Genomic DNA, 21,022 nt, shown 5'->3' on the forward strand with positions numbered 1-21,022 from the left:
CAGACTGTTAAACAGCCATCACTAACATTGAGTGGCTGCTGCCAACATACTGACTCAACTCCAGCCACTTTAATAATGGAAAAAATGGATGTAAAAAATGTATCACTAGCCACTTTAAACAATGCCACTTCATATAATGTTTACATACCCTACATTACTCATCTCATATGTATATACTGTACTGTATACCATCTACTGCATCTTGATGTAATGTATCACTAGCCACTTTAAACAATTACACTTTTATATGTTTGTTCCTAGGCCGTCATTGAAAATAAGAATTTGTTCTTAACTGACTTGTCTAGTTAAATAAAGGTAAAATAAAAAATCTTGATGTAATGTATCACAAGCCACTTTAAACAATGCCACTTTTATATGTTTACATACCCTACATTACTCATCTCATATGTATATACTGTACTCGATACCATCTACTGCATCTTGCCTATACCGTTCTATACCATCACTCAGTCATATATTTTTTTATGTACATATTCTTCATTCATTTACACTTGTGTGTATAAGGTAATTATTATGAAATTGTTAGGTTAGATTAATCGTTGGATATTACTGCATTGTCGGAACTAGAAGCACAAGCATTTCGCTACACTCACATTAACATCTGCTAACCACGTGTATGTGACAAATAAATTTGATCTGATTTGATACGACACGCATTTGTCAGCTAAATTACACTTTTATTTTGTATCATTTTGTATCATTTTGTATCATTTTGTATCACTCCCATTTATAACGAGTCTCGTTTGCAATTTACATTTAAGTCATTTGAGGGGGATGTAGTGAGGGGGATGTAGTTAGATATAGGCCTATGTATTGTTGATGTGTTGCCCATAAATGTAGTGAGGGGGATGTAATGAGGGGGATGTAGTTAGATATAGGCCTATGTATTGTTGATGTGTTGCCCTAGTCGTGGATGGATCAGAAAGATAGTTTCTCTCGTGCACGTTCTATCAATAGGCCTTTGCGTCATAATTACCTTGAGAAATCTGACCTCTGATGGTTCTGGTCATGGTTGGGGTCAAACAGGGTTCAAACTGACCTTCAGACCCTCAAAAACCACCCCTAGAATATTGCTGTGATGTTTAAACTTTATTTGTCCATGTAGAACTTGAAATAGAATTGACTTTTGATTTTTTTAAGAATGATCTCAGACTAAAATGTAGTTTAAAAACAAAGCCTTTTATGATTCACAGGGCTCTTGGTCTCTAACCCCTCACCTGCTGCTTTTAGTTGCTCCTCCCCAAGTCTTTGTTCCCCTGCCCCGACCACTTCCCACCCTTCCCCCGTTTTCTGCAACATGGCCTGGCCAAAGATACGTATAACTAACTCCCCAATTAGTAGAGGGAGAGAGAGAGAGTCTGAGTCTGACTTTGATGTCTGTTTAAATGTTGTGACATTCAAGTTTGTTATGTTTAATACAGCTGGACTAAAATTTAAACCCTGTCTCTCTCTCCAATTCATTTGTATATATTGAATAAAGTTGGACTCAGAGTGCAACCTTGTCTCACTCGCCAATTAATTTCTAAACTTTGAATAAAGTTGAACTCAGCCTGCAACCGTGCCTAACTCCCCAATTAATTTTCAAAATGTTGAATAAAGTTGGTCTCAGACTGCAACCTTGTTTCACTCCCCAATTCAAAATAAGGAACGCTTCATTCCACTGTAGACTGAGCTTCTCTCAGCCAACAATTCCCCTCCTCCTTAGACTAGGATGGGAAATTTATTTCTCCGGTCACTACCGGCCAATCTTCTCTGTTTGGTTCCAGTTTCTCGACGTGTGAGGAAAATGAGGAGCGCTTCACGGATTTGCGTGTCATCCTTTCGCAGGGGCCATGCTAATCTTCTCTGTATCGATCCAATTTTAGTATATGTGCTGCCGAAGCGAGCACAATACAGACCTAGGAGAGGCCCTCATATATAGGACACAAGCCCTCTGATGGTTCTGGTCATGGTTGGGGTTGGGGTCAAACAGGGTTCAAACTGACCTTCAGACCCTCAAAAACCACCCCTAGAATATTGCTGTGATGTTTAAACTTTATTTGTCCATGTAGAACTTGAAATAGAATTGACTTTTGATTTTTTTAAGAATGATCTCAGACTAAAATGTAGTTTAAAAACAAAGCCTTTTATGATTCACAGGGCTCTTGGTCTCTAACCCCTCACCTGCTGCTTTTAGTTGCTCCTCCCCAAGTCTTTGTTCCCCTGCCCCGACCACTTCCCACCCTTCCCCCGTTTTCTGCAACATGGCCTGGCCAAAGATACGTATAACTAACTCCCCAATTAGTAGAGGGAGAGAGAGAGAGTCTGAGTCTGACTTTGATGTCTGTTTAAATGTTGTGACATTCAAGTTTGTTATGTTTAATACAGCTGGACTAAAATTTAAACCCTGTCTCTCTCTCCAATTCATTTGTATATATTGAATAAAGTTGGACTCAGAGTGCAACCTTGTCTCACTCGCCAATTAATTTCTAAACTTTGAATAAAGTTGAACTCAGCCTGCAACCGTGCCTAACTCCCCAATTAATTTTCAAAATGTTGAATAAAGTTGGTCTCAGACTGCAACCTTGTTTCACTCCCCAATTCAAAATAAGGAACGCTTCATTCCACTGTAGACTGAGCTTCTCTCAGCCAACAATTCCCCTCCTCCTTAGACTAGGATGGGAAATTTATTTCTCCGGTCACTACCGGCCAATCTTCTCTGTTTGGTTCCAGTTTCTCGACGTGTGAGGAAAATGAGGAGCGCTTCACGGATTTGCGTGTCATCCTTTCGCAGGGGCCATGCTAATCTTCTCTGTATCGATCCAATTTTAGTATATGTGCTGCCGAAGCGAGCACAATACAGACCTAGGAGAGGCCCTCATATATAGGACACAAGCCCTCTGATGGTTCTGGTCATGGTTGGGTTGGGTCAAACAGGGTTCAAACTGACCTTCAGACCCTCAAAAACCACCCCTAGAATATTGCTGTGATGTTTAAACTTTATTTGTCCATGTAGAACTTGAAATAGAATTGACTTTTGATTTTTTTAAGAATGATCTCAGACTAAAATGTAGTTTAAAAACAAAGCCTTTTATGATTCACAGGGCTCTTGGTCTCTAACCCCTCACCTGCTGCTTTTAGTTGCTCCTCCCCAAGTCTTTGTTCCCCTGCCCCGACCACTTCCCACCCTTCCCCCGTTTTCTGCAACATGGCCTGGCCAAAGATACGTATAACTAACTCCCCAATTAGTAGAGGGAGAGAGAGAGAGTCTGAGTCTGACTTTGATGTCTGTTTAAATGTTGTGACATTCAAGTTTGTTATGTTTAATACAGCTGGACTAAAATTTAAACCCTGTCTCTCTCTCCAATTCATTTGTATATATTGAATAAAGTTGGACTCAGAGTGCAACCTTGTCTCACTCGCCAATTAATTTCTAAACTTTGAATAAAGTTGAACTCAGCCTGCAACCGTGCCTAACTCCCCAATTAATTTTCAAAATGTTGAATAAAGTTGGTCTCAGACTGCAACCTTGTCTCACTCCCCAATTCAAAATAAGGAACGCTTCATTCCACTGTAGACTGAGCTTCTCTCAGCCAACAATTCCCCTCCTCCTTAGACTAGGATGGGAAATTTATTTCTCCGGTCACTACCGGCCAATCTTCTCTGTTTGGTTCCAGTTTCTCGACGTGTGAGGAAAATGAGGAGCGCTTCACGGATTTGCGTGTCATCCTTTCGCAGGGGCCATGCTAATCTTCTCTGTATCGATCCAATTTTAGTATATGTGCTGCCGAAGCGAGCACAATACAGACCTAGGAGAGGCCCTCATATATAGGACACAAGCCCTCTGATGGTTCTGGTCATGGTTGGGGTCAAACAGGGTTCAAACTGACCTTCAGACCCTCAAAAACCACCCCTAGAATATTGCTGTGATGTTTAAACTTTATTTGTCCATGTAGAACTTGAAATAGAATTGACTTTTGATTTTTTTAAGAATGATCTCAGACTAAAATGTAGTTTAAAAACAAAGCCTTTTATGATTCACAGGGCTCTTGGTCTCTAACCCCTCACCTGCTGCTTTTAGTTGCTCCTCCCCAAGTCTTTGTTCCCCTGCCCCGACCACTTCCCACCCTTCCCCCGTTTTCTGCAACATGGCCTGGCCAAAGATACGTATAACTAACTCCCCAATTAGTAGAGGGAGAGAGAGAGAGTCTGAGTCTGACTTTGATGTCTGTTTAAATGTTGTGACATTCAAGTTTGTTATGTTTAATACAGCTGGACTAAAATTTAAACCCTGTCTCTCTCTCCAATTCATTTGTATATATTGAATAAAGTTGGACTCAGAGTGCAACCTTGTCTCACTCGCCAATTAATTTCTAAACTTTGAATAAAGTTGAACTCAGCCTGCAACCGTGCCTAACTCCCCAATTAATTTTCAAAATGTTGAATAAAGTTGGTCTCAGACTGCAACCTTGTCTCACTCCCCAATTCAAAATAAGGAACGCTTCATTCCACTGTAGACTGAGCTTCTCTCAGCCAGCAATTCCCCTCCTCCTTAGACTAGGATGGGAAATTTATTTCTCCGGTCACTACCGGCCAATCTTCTCTGTTTGGTTCCAGTTTCTCGACGTGTGAGGAAAATGAGGAGCGCTTCACGGATTTGCGTGTCATCCTTTCGCAGGGGCCATGCTAATCTTCTCTGTATCGATCCAATTTTAGTATATGTGCTGCCGAAGCGAGCACAATACAGACCTAGGAGAGGCCCTCATATATAGGACACAAGCCCTCTGATGGTTCTGGTCATGGTTGGGGTTGGGGTCAAACAGGGTTCAAACTGACCTTCAGACCCTCAAAAACCACCCCTAGAATATTGCTGTGATGTTTAAACTTTATTTGTCCATGTAGAACTTGAAATAGAATTGACTTTTGATTTTTTTAAGAATGATCTCAGACTAAAATGTAGTTTAAAAACAAAGCCTTTTATGATTCACAGGGCTCTTGGTCTCTAACCCCTCACCTGCTGCTTTTAGTTGCTCCTCCCCAAGTCTTTGTTCCCCTGCCCCGACCACTTCCCACCCTTCCCCCGTTTTCTGCAACATGGCCTGGCCAAAGATACGTATAACTAACTCCCCAATTAGTAGAGGGAGAGAGAGAGAGTCTGAGTCTGACTTTGATGTCTGTTTAAATGTTGTGACATTCAAGTTTGTTATGTTTAATACAGCTGGACTAAAATTTAAACCCTGTCTCTCTCTCCAATTCATTTGTATATATTGAATAAAGTTGGACTCAGAGTGCAACCTTGTCTCACTCGCCAATTAATTTCTAAACTTTGAATAAAGTTGAACTCAGCCTGCAACCGTGCCTAACTCCCCAATTAATTTTCAAAATGTTGAATAAAGTTGGTCTCAGACTGCAACCTTGTTTCACTCCCCAATTCAAAATAAGGAACGCTTCATTCCACTGTAGACTGAGCTTCTCTCAGCCAACAATTCCCCTCCTCCTTAGACTAGGATGGGAAATTTATTTCTCCGGTCACTACCGGCCAATCTTCTCTGTTTGGTTCCAGTTTCTCGACGTGTGAGGAAAATGAGGAGCGCTTCACGGATTTGCGTGTCATCCTTTCGCAGGGGCCATGCTAATCTTCTCTGTATCGATCCAATTTTAGTATATGTGCTGCCGAAGCGAGCACAATACAGACCTAGGAGAGGCCCTCATATATAGGACACAAGCCCTCTGATGGTTCTGGTCATGGTTGGGGTTGGGGTCAAACAGGGTTCAAACTGACCTTCAGACCCTCAAAAACCACCCCTAGAATATTGCTGTGATGTTTAAACTTTATTTGTCCATGTAGAACTTGAAATAGAATTGACTTTTGATTTTTTTAAGATTGATCTCAGACTAAAATGTAGTTTAAAAACAAAGCCTTTTATGATTCACAGGGCTCTTGGTCTCTAACCCCTCACCTGCTGCTTTTAGTTGCTCCTCCCCAAGTCTTTGTTCCCCTGCCCCGACCACTTCCCACCCTTCCCCCGTTTTCTGCAACATGGCCTGGCCAAAGATACGTATAACTAACTCCCCAATTAGTAGAGGGAGAGAGAGAGAGTCTGAGTCTGACTTTGATGTCTGTTTAAATGTTGTGACATTCAAGTTTGTTATGTTTAATACAGCTGGACTAAAATTTAAACCCTGTCTCTCTCTCCAATTCATTTGTATATATTGAATAAAGTTGGACTCAGAGTGCAACCTTGTCTCACTCGCCAATTAATTTCTAAACTTTGAATAAAGTTGAACTCAGCCTGCAACCGTGCCTAACTCCCCAATTAATTTTCAAAATGTTGAATAAAGTTGGTCTCAGTCTGCAACCTTGTCTCACTCCCCAATTCAAAATAAGGAACGCTTCATTCCACTGTAGACTGAGCTTCTCTCAGCCAGCAATTCCCCTCCTCCTTAGACTAGGATGGGAAATTTATTTCTCCGGTCACTACCGACCAATCTTCTCTGTTTGGTTCCAGTTTCTCGACGTGTGAGGAAAATGAGGAGCGCTTCACGGATTTGCGTGTCATCCTTGCGCCTGATGGGGCTCATTCTTCTCTGTCCTAAATGTTCTAAATGTTCTAAATGTTCTAAATATTTTCCAAATAGCCATATCCAATCAGAGCTTCAGCTTGTTCTAAATTGGAGAAAGAGAGCAAAAACCAACCAATGAACAGCCTATCTTGTTCATTATTTTTTCAGCCAATCATCTTCCTCTGAAATGTTCCCTACCGTCACTTCGTCAAAATCTTTTTCCAGGCAGCCATTGATTGAGCATACACACGGTGAGTATCCGAGGTAATTTTGCCTAATTTGCAAAGAATTTAACATCAACGAGTATAAATGTGATGAAATAAGACAATAACAAGTCAAGCCAACCGAATTGTTTAACTACAGGGACTACCCAAATTGTTTAATTTAACAACGTCTGTAGATCGCTAGCTACTGTAGCTATAGTCACTGTTAGCATTGGCTGTAAAATATTTTCCTGACAGAAATCGATGATACCCTATGAATATATGAGGGAATTGCGCTTAGTTTGCAAAGAAATGATAATAACCGACGAGTAGCACGTCTAGGCAACCGAATTGTTTGACTACAGGGGCTACCCAAGCTGTGTAATTTAACGTGTTTATATCGCTAGCTACTTTAAACTAGGTTTACAAAATCTCAAAAGTTTATTTGACCGCTGACAACCCTATAAAACCTTAGCTAAAATTTCTATCATCTCAAAGTTGGAATTGTATACTACTTAAATGTCTATTTTCCTTCGTTTTTTGATGGCATGCATTTGAAGTGTATGTTGTTGGATGCATTGTATGATATGTGACAACCTGGGGCAAACGTGTCTTTCTATGAATTTAACTAAACTGAATGTAACTGCATCTAAGTTATTAACCCTGCCCTGGCACCCCCCACCACACTGTTGAACCTAGCAGACATATCAATCAAACGTGAGTTCCTTTATATGTACCTAATATGGTTATGCTGTCGCTTGTCGCTGCACTCCTCACTCATGATAATAGTTTGTTTCTTGCCAATAAGATGGAAATTCCTAGGTTCCGGTTCACACCCTCACAGGAGTTGGTCCTCAGGGCCACACCCCAGGCAGTTAAAGTGGCCGCTGACGGCCCCCCTGCCTCGGGTGCTCAGGGCCCTCCTGTGAGGGCTAAGAAGTGGGAGGAAGTGGAGGCAGAGGCTCGAGCCCGCGTCGTCTCCGAGGGAGGTGACCCCGGTGCAGAGATGGTCGTCCTGAGCCAGTGCACGGTTCAGTTCGGCAAGTACCGGGGTCAGACCTTCAAGTGGATGATGGAGAACGACGTGGGCTACATGGTGCACCTGGTAACGGTGCATCAGAAGGAGAGAGAGCGAGAGTGCAGCGTTTCCCAGCATCCCCTGATGGCCAACAAGGACGCCTTGACTCGCTACTCGTGCGCCTATCCGGCCTTCGCTGAGATGGTCAGGTTCAACCGGGCGCACGAGGAAGCTAAAGTCCTGTCCTCCCAGCCAGGTGAGTTTGTTTAATTCTCCTCATTGTATGTAAGATGTAACTCTTTTGCTCTGATAGTTAATTGGTTCCCGTGCTGATTTCAGGCCAGGGGGGCAAGGCCCTTGTTGGCATCGGGAAGTACAAGTGGGACACGCTGCAGGACCTGTATGAGGCTACGGGTGCAGACAGGATAAGGTAATGGGTGCACGTGTCTTTTGTGTTTTCTTTGTTCATGTCAGTGTGTTTTATGCAACATTTTACATCTGAAATGTTCCCTCTACTGTATCTCACAGATATGTCAGGAGCATGAGGACGCAGACACCCCGTTATCCTGGGAGTGCGATGGCCGCCTTGATTGATTACATTCAGCGCAGAGACCAGGAGGGGGTAGCTGCTGTGGCCAGGCCCGCCGCAGCAGCCAGCACCACCCCCGCCAGCACCACCCGGCCCAAGAGTGCGGCTTCGTAAGTGTTACATATCATCTTAAAGGAAAATATAATTCTACTTGTTCCACACAGTTGGAAATGATGACATATATGCTATGTTTTGTTTTCAAAGGCCTCTTGGTCCTGCGATCTCTGCGTTCCTGTCAAGGCGCTCTCTCACCCCAGGTGAACTGCAGGTGAAGATGAAGAAGCTCATGGCTTCTCAGCCTGCAGTTCAAGGTGAGTGTCTAGTTACACATGTAAGATAATTTGAACTTTTTGGATAAGCTGTGTAGCTCCTAATCCTTTCTCTCTCCACTTGCTATAGGGGTGTCTTTCCCTCGACCAGCACTGCCACCAACAGATCTATCGGACGCAGAGCTGGTCAAAGCAGCTGCTGACATAGACACACGTATGTTTTTACGTCACTATTAATTGACAAAGCACATTTGAAAATTATTCAGTTAAAGTTTGTTGACATATTAAAGTGTTTTTAATATTTTTCCTATCATCAGCCCAAGGAAATGTATTGGTAAGAGTCATCTGGGTTTAGAGGAGAGTCACTGCATGTATGAACTACTAAATAACGTATCTTGCCACTGTAGCTGTCATCCTGTATGTCACGTATTCCTAACTTTCCTTTTTCCATTTAAATCACTAATTTCATTTCATTGTTTTGTTACATCCTATCACTGATTGATATTCATCTGGGCATGTTGGAATGTGCTAATAACTTAATCACCGTTATCTACATGTGTAATATGTCTGTCCATGCATGCAAGCATTTATTTATTTATGCATTCATTCATTTAACCTATTTATTTCTGTGTCACTGCAAAAGCCGTAGCCCTACAGGTTCCCCCATCGCTCCCTCAGCCTCTGACTCCAACTGACCAAGCCCCGGTTCCTACCCCGGTTCCTGCCCCGGTCGCTGCTCCTGCCCCACGGGGGCAGAGCGAAGAGGAGGATTTGCCCCGGCAGTCCTTCCTGCCTCCAAGGCCCTCCTCAGAAAGTGCTGAGGTAAATTCATCAACTGTAATTACTCCACATTGTTAAGATAGTAAGCCAAATTGGACACAGTTGTCTTGTCTCCTGGATACTCTCTCCCTGTCCGTTTCTCTGAAACATTATCATCCCTTCTCCCCCGCCTCCATCACTCTCTCCCCCAGCTGCTGCTTCCAGAGAGTTGGCGTTCATCTCTCACCAAGGAGCAGCAGCGGTGGATCGGCCGCACGCTGTTCACCAGGAACAGCATTGGGAGGTCGACACTCACCACTGACCTGGTCTCTTTGAGCTGAATCAAAGGACCATCAGTCAATGGTAAGACATTAACTTATGGACGACTTGTTACATAAAGCCATGTGACTAATGACAATTTGTGTGACAGCTTGTGTTTCTTTTCTCTCCCTGTTTCAGGTACTCCCGGCGTCAGAAGGAGAGGGAGAGGATGGTGCTGCAGCAGGGAATGGGGCTCGCTGCTGCCCCCAGCGTCACCGCCCAGCCCCTCCCTGCAGCCAAGCCCCTCCACTTCAAGCAGGAGGGAATCAAGGCACCCTTCCCTTTCCCTACGCCGCCCCCCCCTGTCCCACGCCAGACCACCCAGCAAGGAGAGCCAACCCACGCGCCCATTCTGCCAGCCGACCTGGAGCAACAACCCCCCGCACTTCCAGGCCCCTCCGAAGCCCAAGGACAACAGACGGGCTGCTCTTTACCTCCTCCAGTGCCAAGGACAACGGCTTGGAGGAGGAAGAGGATGGCGGAGGAAACACAGGAAGGGACAGCCGGGAAGAGAAGGCAACGTGAGCATTACGTCTGCGCCAAATGCGGGTTGCCGAAGCGTAGGGAGACGGGGCACAGCCGCTTCGGCATCGCGACTTTCTGCTCTGTTGCTGCGGGGGGTAAGACCGTGGCCCAGTGGCTGGCGGAAATGAAGGACGCTAAGGGGAGAAGTGAAGGACACTGAGCCACTGGCTGGGTGGTCGGACGTTTTTGTTGTTGTAAATAGTTCACCGTTTTCCTCTACTTGGACCGAGACCTTGAGCGCGGTGTAGAGGCTTGTGTGTGTTGAGGACCCTCAGAGCTATATTGTTTGGAGTCTATAAGACTACTGGTAGGGTTACCCATGGTAGGCAGTTCTGAGGCGAGACACCAGACTAACATCGGTCCGTTGCCAAACAAAATGCACATGAACATTTTATTAACATAGTTCAATAAGAAGACTGTATAGCAAAGACAGACAGACAGGATTGTGATGAACCTGTATAAAAATAAAAAAAAACGATAGACATTAAAATATACAAATCAAACATGATTTATCAATACATCTTCAAGTGAATTATGGTGTGTTAATTTGTGTATAGAGATTGCTGACATTTATTTAATGTTTATTGGATTTAATGTGTTAATTTGTGTAAAGAGATTGCTGACATTGAATGTGTTAATTTGTGTATGGAGATTGCTGACATTTATTTAATGTTTATTGGATTTGATAATTTAATAAATATCTTCCATTTCATCCTGTTTCATCATTAAAATTCCTATACTGGGCTTCTGTGTCTGTCATCACTGTTTAGATCTGGTGCTCAAAAGCACATGGCTACTTAATATGCATTGTTGACGCGTCCCCTGCCAACTCCTCCTCTCACCCAGCAAAATCCCCCATTTTCCCCTCCTGCTTCGACAGAGAACAATGGGCAATATCTTCTCCGGTCACTACCGGCCAATCTTCTCTGTTTGGTTCCAGTTTCTCGACGTGTGAGGAAAATGAGGAGCGCTTCACGGATTTGCGTGTCATCCTTTCGCAGGGGCCATGCTAATCTTCTCTGTATCGATCCAATTTTAGTATATGTGCTGCCGAAGCGAGCACAATACAGACCTAGGAGAGGCCCTCATATATAGGACACAAGCCCTCTGATGGTTCTGGTCATGGTTGGGGTTGGGGTCAAACAGGGTTCAAACTGACCTTCAGACCCTCAAAAACCACCCCTAGAATATTGCTGTGATGTTTAAACTTTATTTGTCCATGTAGAACTTGAAATAGAATTGACTTTTGATTTTTTTAAGATTGATCTCAGACTAAAATGTAGTTTAAAAACAAAGCCTTTTATGATTCACAGGGCTCTTGGTCTCTAACCCCTCACCTGCTGCTTTTAGTTGCTCCTCCCCAAGTCTTTGTTCCCCTGCCCCGACCACTTCCCACCCTTCCCCCGTTTTCTGCAACATGGCCTGGCCAAAGATACGTATAACTAACTCCCCAATTAGTAGAGGGAGAGAGAGAGAGTCTGAGTCTGACTTTGATGTCTGTTTAAATGTTGTGACATTCAAGTTTGTTATGTTTAATACAGCTGGACTAAAATTTAAACCCTGTCTCTCTCTCCAATTCATTTGTATATATTGAATAAAGTTGGACTCAGAGTGCAACCTTGTCTCACTCGCCAATTAATTTCTAAACTTTGAATAAAGTTGAACTCAGCCTGCAACCGTGCCTAACTCCCCAATTAATTTTCAAAATGTTGAATAAAGTTGGTCTCAGTCTGCAACCTTGTCTCACTCCCCAATTCAAAATAAGGAACGCTTCATTCCACTGTAGACTGAGCTTCTCTCAGCCAGCAATTCCCCTCCTCCTTAGACTAGGATGGGAAATTTATTTCTCCGGTCACTACCGACCAATCTTCTCTGTTTGGTTCCAGTTTCTCGACGTGTGAGGAAAATGAGGAGCGCTTCACGGATTTGCGTGTCATCCTTTCGCAGGGGCCATGCTAATCTTCTCTGTATCGATCCAATTTTAGTATATGTGCTGCCGAAGCGAGCACAATACAGACCTAGGAGAGGCCCTCATATATAGGACACAAGCCCTCTGATGGTTCTGGTCATGGTTGGGGTTGGGGTCAAACAGGGTTCAAACTGACCTTCAGACCCTCAAAAACCACCCCTAGAATATTGCTGTGATGTTTAAACTTTATTTGTCCATGTAGAACTTGAAATAGAATTGACTTTTGATTTTTTTAAGAATGATCTCAGACTAAAATGTAGTTTAAAAACAAAGCCTTTTATGATTCACAGGGCTCTTGGTCTCTAACCCCTCACCTGCTGCTTTTAGTTGCTCCTCCCCAAGTCTTTGTTCCCCTGCCCCGACCACTTCCCACCCTTCCCCCGTTTTCTGCAACATGGCCTGGCCAAAGATACGTATAACTAACTCCCCAATTAGTAGAGGGAGAGAGAGAGAGTCTGAGTCTGACTTTGATGTCTGTTTAAATGTTGTGACATTCAAGTTTGTTATGTTTAATACAGCTGGACTAAAATTTAAACCCTGTCTCTCTCTCCAATTCATTTGTATATATTGAATAAAGTTGGACTCAGAGTGCAACCTTGTCTCACTCGCCAATTAATTTCTAAACTTTGAATAAAGTTGAACTCAGCCTGCAACCGTGCCTAACTCCCCAATTAATTTTCAAAATGTTGAATAAAGTTGGTCTCAGTCTGCAACCTTGTCTCACTCCCCAATTCAAAATAAGGAACGCTTCATTCCACTGTAGACTGAGCTTCTCTCAGCCAGCAATTCCCCTCCTCCTTAGACTAGGATGGGAAATTTATTTCTCCGGTCACTACCGACCAATCTTCTCTGTTTGGTTCCAGTTTCTCGACGTGTGAGGAAAATGAGGAGCGCTTCACGGATTTGCGTGTCATCCTTTCGCAGGGGCCATGCTAATCTTCTCTGTATCGATCCAATTTTAGTATATGTGCTGCCGAAGCGAGCACAATACAGACCTAGGAGAGGCCCTCATATATAGGACACAAGCCCTCTGATGGTTCTGGTCATGGTTGGGGTTGGGGTCAAACAGGGTTCAAACTGACCTTCAGACCCTCAAAAACCACCCCTAGAATATTGCTGTGATGTTTAAACTTTATTTGTCCATGTAGAACTTGAAATAGAATTGACTTTTGATTTTTTTAAGAATGATCTCAGACTAAAATGTAGTTTAAAAACAAAGCCTTTTATGATTCACAGGGCTCTTGGTCTCTAACCCCTCACCTGCTGCTTTTAGTTGCTCCTCCCCAAGTCTTTGTTCCCCTGCCCCGACCACTTCCCACCCTTCCCCCGTTTTCTGCAACATGGCCTGGCCAAAGATACGTATAACTAACTCCCCAATTAGTAGAGGGAGAGAGAGAGAGTCTGAGTCTGACTTTGATGTCTGTTTAAATGTTGTGACATTCAAGTTTGTTATGTTTAATACAGCTGGACTAAAATTTAAACCCTGTCTCTCTCTCCAATTCATTTGTATATATTGAATAAAGTTGGACTCAGAGTGCAACCTTGTCTCACTCGCCAATTAATTTCTAAACTTTGAATAAAGTTGAACTCAGCCTGCAACCGTGCCTAACTCCCCAATTAATTTTCAAAATGTTGAATAAAGTTGGTCTCAGTCTGCAACCTTGTCTCACTCCCCAATTCAAAATAAGGAACGCTTCATTCCACTGTAGACTGAGCTTCTCTCAGCCAGCAATTCCCCTCCTCCTTAGACTAGGATGGGAAATTTATTTCTCCGGTCACTACCGACCAATCTTCTCTGTTTGGTTCCAGTTTCTCGACGTGTGAGGAAAATGAGGAGCGCTTCACGGATTTGCGTGTCATCCTTTCGCAGGGGCCATGCTAATCTTCTCTGTATCGATCCAATTTTAGTATATGTGCTGCCGAAGCGAGCACAATACAGACCTAGGAGAGGCCCTCATATATAGGACACAAGCCCTCTGATGGTTCTGGTCATGGTTGGGGTTGGGGTCAAACAGGGTTCAAACTGACCTTCAGACCCTCAAAAACCACCCCTAGAATATTGCTGTGATGTTTAAACTTTATTTGTCCATGTAGAACTTGAAATAGAATTGACTTTTGATTTTTTTAAGAATGATCTCAGACTAAAATGTAGTTTAAAAACAAAGCCTTTTATGATTCACAGGGCTCTTGGTCTCTAACCCCTCACCTGCTGCTTTTAGTTGCTCCTCCCCAAGTCTTTGTTCCCCTGCCCCGACCACTTCCCACCCTTCCCCCGTTTTCTGCAACATGGCCTGGCCAAAGATACGTATAACTAACTCCCCAATTAGTAGAGGGAGAGAGAGAGAGTCTGAGTCTGACTTTGATGTCTGTTTAAATGTTGTGACATTCAAGTTTGTTATGTTTAATACAGCTGGACTAAAATTTAAACCCTGTCTCTCTCTCCAATTCATTTGTATATATTGAATAAAGTTGGACTCAGAGTGCAACCTTGTCTCACTCGCCAATTAATTTCTAAACTTTGAATAAAGTTGAACTCAGCCTGCAACCGTGCCTAACTCCCCAATTAATTTTCAAAATGTTGAATAAAGTTGGTCTCAGTCTGCAACCTTGTCTCACTCCCCAATTCAAAATAAGGAACGCTTCATTCCACTGTAGACTGAGCTTCTCTCAGCCAGCAATTCCCCTCCTCCTTAGACTAGGATGGGAAATTTATTTCTCCGGTCACTACCGACCAATCTTCTCTGTTTGGTTCCAGTTTCTCGACGTGTGAGGAAAATGAGGAGCGCTTCACGGATTTGCGTGTCATCCTTTCGCCTGATGGGGCTCATTCTTCTCTGTCCTAAATGTTCTAAATGTTCTAAATGTTCTAAATATTTTCCAAATAGCCATATCCAATCAGAGCTTCAGCTTGTTCTAAATTGGAGAAAGAGAGCAAAAACCAACCAATGAACAGCCTATCTTGTTCATTATTTTTTCAGCCAATCATCTTCCTCTGAAATGTTCCCTACCGTCACTTCGTCAAAATCTTTTTCCAGGCAGCCATTGATTGAGCATACACACGGTGAGTATCCGAGGTAATTTTGCCTAATTTGCAAAGAATTTAACATCAACGAGTATAAATGTGATGAAATAAGACAATAACAAGTCAAGCCAACCGAATTGTTTAACTACAGGGACTACCCAAATTGTTTAATTTAACAACGTCTGTAGATCGCTAGCTACTGTAGCTATAGTCACTGTTAGCATTGGCTGTAAAATATTTTCCTGACAGAAATCGATGATACCCTATGAATATATGAGGGAATTGCGCTTAGTTTGCAAAGAAATGATAATAACCGACGAGTAGCACGTCTAGGCAACCGAATTGTTTGACTACAGGGGCTACCCAAGCTGTGTAATTTAACGTGTTTATATCGCTAGCTACTTTAAACTAGGTTTACAAAATCTCAAAAGTTTATTTGACCGCTGACAACCCTATAAAACCTTAGCTAAAATTTCTATCATCTCAAAGTTGGAATTGTATACTACTTAAATGTCTATTTTCCTTCGTTTTTTGATGGCATGCATTTGAAGTGTATGTTGTTGGATGCATTGTATGATATGTGACAACCTGGGGCAAACGTGTCTTTCTATGAATTTAACTAAACTGAATGTAACTGCATCTAAGTTATTAACCCTGCCCTGGCACCCCCCACCACACTGTTGAACCTAGCAGACATATCAATCAAACGTGAGTTCCTTTATATGTACCTAATATGGTTATGCTGTCGCTTGTCGCTGCACTCCTCACTCATGATAATAGTTTGTTTCTTGCCAATAAGATGGAAATTCCTAGGTTCCGGTTCACACCCTCACAGGAGTTGGTCCTCAGGGCCACACCCCAGGCAGTTAAAGTGGCCGCTGACGGCCCCCCTGCCTCGGGTGCTCAGGGCCCTCCTGTGAGGGCTAAGAAGTGGGAGGAAGTGGAGGCAGAGGCTCGAGCCCGCGTCGTCTCCGAGGGAGGTGACCCCGGTGCAGAGATGGTCGTCCTGAGCCAGTGCACGGTTCAGTTCGGCAAGTACCGGGGTCAGACCTTCAAGTGGATGATGGAGAACGACGTGGGCTACATGGTGCACCTGGTAACGGTGCATCAGAAGGAGAGAGAGCGAGAGTGCAGCGTTTCCCAGCATCCCCTGATGGCCAACAAGGACGCCTTGACTCGCTACTCGTGCGCCTATCCGGCCTTCGCTGAGATGGTCAGGTTCAACCGGGCGCACGAGGAAGCTAAAGTCCTGTCCTCCCAGCCAGGTGAGTTTGTTTAATTCTCCTCATTGTATGTAAGATGTAACTCTTTTGCTCTGATAGTTAATTGGTTCCCGTGCTGATTTCAGGCCAGGGGGGCAAGGCCCTTGTTGGCATCGGGAAGTACAAGTGGGACACGCTGCAGGACCTGTATGAGGCTACGGGTGCAGACAGGATAAGGTAATGGGTGCACGTGTCTTTTGTGTTTTCTTTGTTCATGTCAGTGTGTTTTATGCAACATTTTACATCTGAAATGTTCCCTCTACTGTATCTCACAGATATGTCAGGAGCATGAGGACGCAGACACCCCGTTATCCTGGGAGTGCGATGGCCGCCTTGATTGATTACATTCAGCGCAGAGACCAGGAGGGGGTAGCTGCTGTGGCCAGGCCCGCCGCAGCAGCCAGCACCACCCCCGCCAGCACCACCCGGCCCAAGAGTGCGGCTTCGTAAGTGTTACATATCATCTTAAAGGAAAATATAATTCTACTTGTTCCACACAGTTGGAAATGATGACATATATGCTATGTTTTGTTTTCAAAGGCCTCTTGGTCCTGCGATCTCTGCGTTCCTGTCAAGGCGCTCTCTCACCCCAGGTGAACTGCAGGTGAAGATGAAGAAGCTCATGGCTTCTCAGCCTGCAGTTCAAGGTGAGTGTCTAGTTACACATGTAAGATAATTTGAACTTTTTGGATAAGCTGTGTAGCTCCTAATCCTTTCTCTCTCCACTTGCTATAGGGGTGTCTTTCCCTCGACCAGCACTGCCACCAACAGATCTATCGGACGCAGAGCTGGTCAAAGCAGCTGCTGACATAGACACACGTATGTTTTTACGTCACTATTAATTGACAAAGCACATTTGAAAATTATTCAGTTAAAGTTTGTTGACATATTAAAGTGTTTTTAATATTTTTCCTATCATCAGCCCAAGGAAATGTATTGGTAAGAGTCATCTGGGTTTAGAGGAGAGTCACTGCATGTATGAACTACTAAATAACGTATCTTGCCACTGTAGCTGTCATCCTGTATGTCACGTATTCCTAACTTTCCTTTTTCCATTTAAATCACTAATTTCATTTCATTGTTTTGTTACATCCTATCACTGATTGATATTCATCTGGGCATGTTGGAATGTGCTAATAACTTAATCACCGTTATCTACATGTGTAATATGTCTGTCCATGCATGCAAGCATTTATTTATTTATGCATTCATTCATTTAACCTATTTATTTCTGTGTCACTGCAAAAGCCGTAGCCCTACAGGTTCCCCCATCGCTCCCTCAGCCTCTGACTCCAACTGACCAAGCCCCGGTTCCTACCCCGGTTCCTGCCCCGGTCGCTGCTCCTGCCCCACGGGGGCAGAGCGAAGAGGAGGATTTGCCCCGGCAGTCCTTCCTGCCTCCAAGGCCCTCCTCAGAAAGTGCTGAGGTAAATTCATCAACTGTAATTACTCCACATTGTTAAGATAGTAAGCCAAATTGGACACAGTTGTCTTGTCTCCTGGATACTCTCTCCCTGTCCGTTTCTCTGAAACATTATCATCCCTTCTCCCCCGCCTCCATCACTCTCTCCCCCAGCTGCTGCTTCCAGAGAGTTGGCGTTCATCTCTCACCAAGGAGCAGCAGCGGTGGATCGGCCGCACGCTGTTCACCAGGAACAGCATTGGGAGGTCGACACTCACCACTGACCTGGTCTCTTTGAGCTGAATCAAAGGACCATCAGTCAATGGTAAGACATTAACTTATGGACGACTTGTTACATAAAGCCATGTGACTAATGACAATTTGTGTGACAGCTTGTGTTTCTTTTCTCTCCCTGTTTCAGGTACTCCCGGCGTCAGAAGGAGAGGGAGAGGATGGTGCTGCAGCAGGGAATGGGGCTCGCTGCTGCCCCCAGCGTCACCGCCCAGCCCCTCCCTGCAGCCAAGCCCCTCCACTTCAAGCAGGAGGGAATCAAGGCACCCTTCCCTTTCCCTACGCCGCCCCCCCCTGTCCCACGCCAGACCACCCAGCAAGGAGAGCCAACCCACGCGCCCATTCTGCCAGCCGACCTGGAGCAACAACCCCCCGCACTTCCAGGCCCCTCCGAAGCCCAAGGACAACAGACGGGCTGCTCTTTACCTCCTCCAGTGCCAAGGACAACGGCTTGGAGGAGGAAGAGGATGGCGGAGGAAACACAGGAAGGGACAGCCGGGAAGAGAAGGCAACGTGAGCATTACGTCTGCGCCAAATGCGGGTTGCCGAAGCGTAGGGAGACGGGGCACAGCCGCTTCGGCATCGCGACTTTCTGCTCTGTTGCTGCGGGGGGTAAGACCGTGGCCCAGTGGCTGGCGGAAATGAAGGACGCTAAGGGGAGAAGTGAAGGACACTGAGCCACTGGCTGGGTGGTCGGACGTTTTTGTTGTTGTAAATAGTTCACCGTTTTCCTCTACTTGGACCGAGACCTTGAGCGCGGTGTAGAGGCTTGTGTGTGTTGAGGACCCTCAGAGCTATATTGTTTGGAGTCTATAAGACTACTGGTAGGGTTACCCATGGTAGGCAGTTCTGAGGCGAGACACCAGACTAACATCGGTCCGTTGCCAAACAAAATGCACATGAACATTTTATTAACATAGTTCAATAAGAAGACTGTATAGCAAAGACAGACAGACAGGATTGTGATGAACCTGTATAAAAATTAAAAAAAACGATAGACATTAAAATATACAAATCAAACATGATTTATCAATACATCTTCAAGTGAATTATGGTGTGTTAATTTGTGTATAGAGATTGCTGACATTTATTTAATGTTTATTGGATTTAATGTGTTAATTTGTGTAAAGAGATTGCTGACATTGAATGTGTTAATTTGTGTATGGAGATTGCTGACATTTATTTAATGTTTATTGGATTTGATAATTTAATAAATATCTTCCATTTCATCCTGTTTCATCATTAAAATTCCTATACTGGGCTTCTGTGTCTGTCATCACTGTTTAGATCTGGTGCTCAAAAGCACATGGCTACTTAATATGCATTGTTGACGCGTCCCCTGCCAACTCCTCCTCTCACCCAGCAAAATCCCCCATTTTCCCCTCCTGCTTCGACAGAGAACAATGGGCAATATCTTCTCCGGTCACTACCGGCCAATCTTCTCTGTTTGGTTCCAGTTTCTCGACGTGTGAGGAAAATGAGGAGCGCTTCACGGATTTGCGTGTCATCCTTTCGCAGGGGCCATGCTAATCTTCTCTGTATCGATCCAATTTTAGTATATGTGCTGCCGAAGCGAGCACAATACAGACCTAGGAGAGGCCCTCATATATAGGACACAAGCCCTCTGATGGTTCTGGTCATGGTTGGGGTTGGGGTCAAACAGGGTTCAAACTGACCTTCAGACCCTCAAAAACCACCCCTAGAATATTGCTGTGATGTTTAAACTTTATTTGTCCATGTAGAACTTGAAATAGAATTGACTTTTGATTTTTTTAAGAATGATCTCAGACTAAAATGTAGTTTAAAAACAAAGCCTTTTATGATTCACAGGGCTCTTGGTCTCTAACCCCTCACCTGCTGCTTTTAGTTGCTCCTCCCCAAGTCTTTGTTCCCCTGCCCCGACCACTTCCCACCCTTCCCCCGTTTTCTGCAACATGGCCTGGCCAAAGATACGTATAACTAACTCCCCAATTAGTAGAGGGAGAGAGAGAGAGTCTGAGTCTGACTTTGATGTCTGTTTAAATGTTGTGACATTCAAGTTTGTTATGTTTAATACAGCTGGACTAAAATTTAAACCCTGTCTCTCTCTCCAATTCATTTGTATATATTGAATAAAGTTGGACTCAGAGTGCAACCTTGTCTCACTCGCCAATTAATTTCTAAACTTTGAATAAAGTTGAACTCAGCCTGCAACCGTGCCTAACTCCCCAATTAATTTTCAAAATGTTGAATAAAGTTGGTCTCAGACTGCAACCTTGTCTCACTCCCCAATTCAAAATAAGGAACGCTTCATTCCACTGTAGACTGAGCTTCTCTCAGCCAGCAATTCCCCTCCTCCTTAGACTAGGATGGGAAATTTATTTCTCCGGTCACTACCGGCCAATCTTCTCTGTTTGGTTCCAGTTTCTCGACGTGTGAGGAAAATGAGGAGCGCTTCACGGATTTGCATGTCATCCTTTCGCAGGGGCCATGCTAATCTTCTCTGTATCGATCCAATTTTAGTATATGTGCTGCCGAAGCGAGCACAATACAGACCTAGGAGAGGCCCTCATATATAGGACACAAGCCCTCTGATGGTTCTGGTCATGGTTGGGGTTGGGGTCAAACAGGGTTCAAACTGACCTTCAGACCCTCAAAAACCACCCCTAGAATATTGCTGTGATGTTTAAACTTTATTTGTCCATGTAGAACTTGAAATAGAATTGACTTTTGATTTTTTTAAGAATGATCTCAGACTAAAATGTAGTTTAAAAACAAAGCCTTTTATGATTCACAGGGCTCTTGGTCTCTAACCCCTCACCTGCTGCTTTTAGTTGCTCCTCCCCAAG

The 21,022-nt window shown here is 44.0% G+C and overlaps 11 non-coding genes across 11 annotated transcripts; all 11 read right to left on the minus strand.

The window, feature by feature from the left end:
• Nucleotides 1-1,803: 1,803 nt before the first annotated feature.
• LOC120035405 lies at nucleotides 1,804-1,910 on the minus strand. The gene has a single exon (XR_005474164.1). It is a non-coding gene; the product is annotated as a U6 spliceosomal RNA (small nuclear RNA).
• An 839-nt stretch (nucleotides 1,911-2,749) lies between these two features.
• Nucleotides 2,750-2,856, minus strand: LOC120035416. Its single transcript, XR_005474175.1, has one exon. It is a non-coding gene; the product is annotated as a U6 spliceosomal RNA (small nuclear RNA).
• Nucleotides 2,857-3,693: 837 nt separating this feature from the next.
• LOC120035417 lies at nucleotides 3,694-3,800 on the minus strand. The gene has a single exon (XR_005474176.1). It is a non-coding gene; the product is annotated as a U6 spliceosomal RNA (small nuclear RNA).
• Nucleotides 3,801-4,633: 833 nt separating this feature from the next.
• On the minus strand, nucleotides 4,634-4,740 carry LOC120035418. Its single transcript, XR_005474177.1, has one exon. It is a non-coding gene; the product is annotated as a U6 spliceosomal RNA (small nuclear RNA).
• An 839-nt stretch (nucleotides 4,741-5,579) lies between these two features.
• Nucleotides 5,580-5,686, minus strand: LOC120035395. Its single transcript, XR_005474154.1, has one exon. It is a non-coding gene; the product is annotated as a U6 spliceosomal RNA (small nuclear RNA).
• A 5,518-nt stretch (nucleotides 5,687-11,204) lies between these two features.
• LOC120035396 lies at nucleotides 11,205-11,311 on the minus strand. Its single transcript, XR_005474155.1, has one exon. It is a non-coding gene; the product is annotated as a U6 spliceosomal RNA (small nuclear RNA).
• Nucleotides 11,312-12,150: 839 nt separating this feature from the next.
• Nucleotides 12,151-12,257, minus strand: LOC120035397. Its single transcript, XR_005474156.1, has one exon. It is a non-coding gene; the product is annotated as a U6 spliceosomal RNA (small nuclear RNA).
• An 839-nt stretch (nucleotides 12,258-13,096) lies between these two features.
• Nucleotides 13,097-13,203, minus strand: LOC120035398. The gene has a single exon (XR_005474157.1). It is a non-coding gene; the product is annotated as a U6 spliceosomal RNA (small nuclear RNA).
• An 839-nt stretch (nucleotides 13,204-14,042) lies between these two features.
• LOC120035399 lies at nucleotides 14,043-14,149 on the minus strand. The gene has a single exon (XR_005474158.1). It is a non-coding gene; the product is annotated as a U6 spliceosomal RNA (small nuclear RNA).
• Nucleotides 14,150-19,667: 5,518 nt separating this feature from the next.
• LOC120035400 lies at nucleotides 19,668-19,774 on the minus strand. Its single transcript, XR_005474159.1, has one exon. It is a non-coding gene; the product is annotated as a U6 spliceosomal RNA (small nuclear RNA).
• An 839-nt stretch (nucleotides 19,775-20,613) lies between these two features.
• LOC120035410 lies at nucleotides 20,614-20,720 on the minus strand. Its single transcript, XR_005474169.1, has one exon. It is a non-coding gene; the product is annotated as a U6 spliceosomal RNA (small nuclear RNA).
• Between the last annotated feature and the right edge of the window lie 302 nt (nucleotides 20,721-21,022).

The sequence above is a fragment of the Salvelinus namaycush genome, unplaced genomic scaffold (assembly GCF_016432855.1).
Source record: "Salvelinus namaycush isolate Seneca unplaced genomic scaffold, SaNama_1.0 Scaffold105, whole genome shotgun sequence".
NCBI classification, from domain to species: domain Eukaryota; kingdom Metazoa; phylum Chordata; class Actinopteri; order Salmoniformes; family Salmonidae; genus Salvelinus; species Salvelinus namaycush.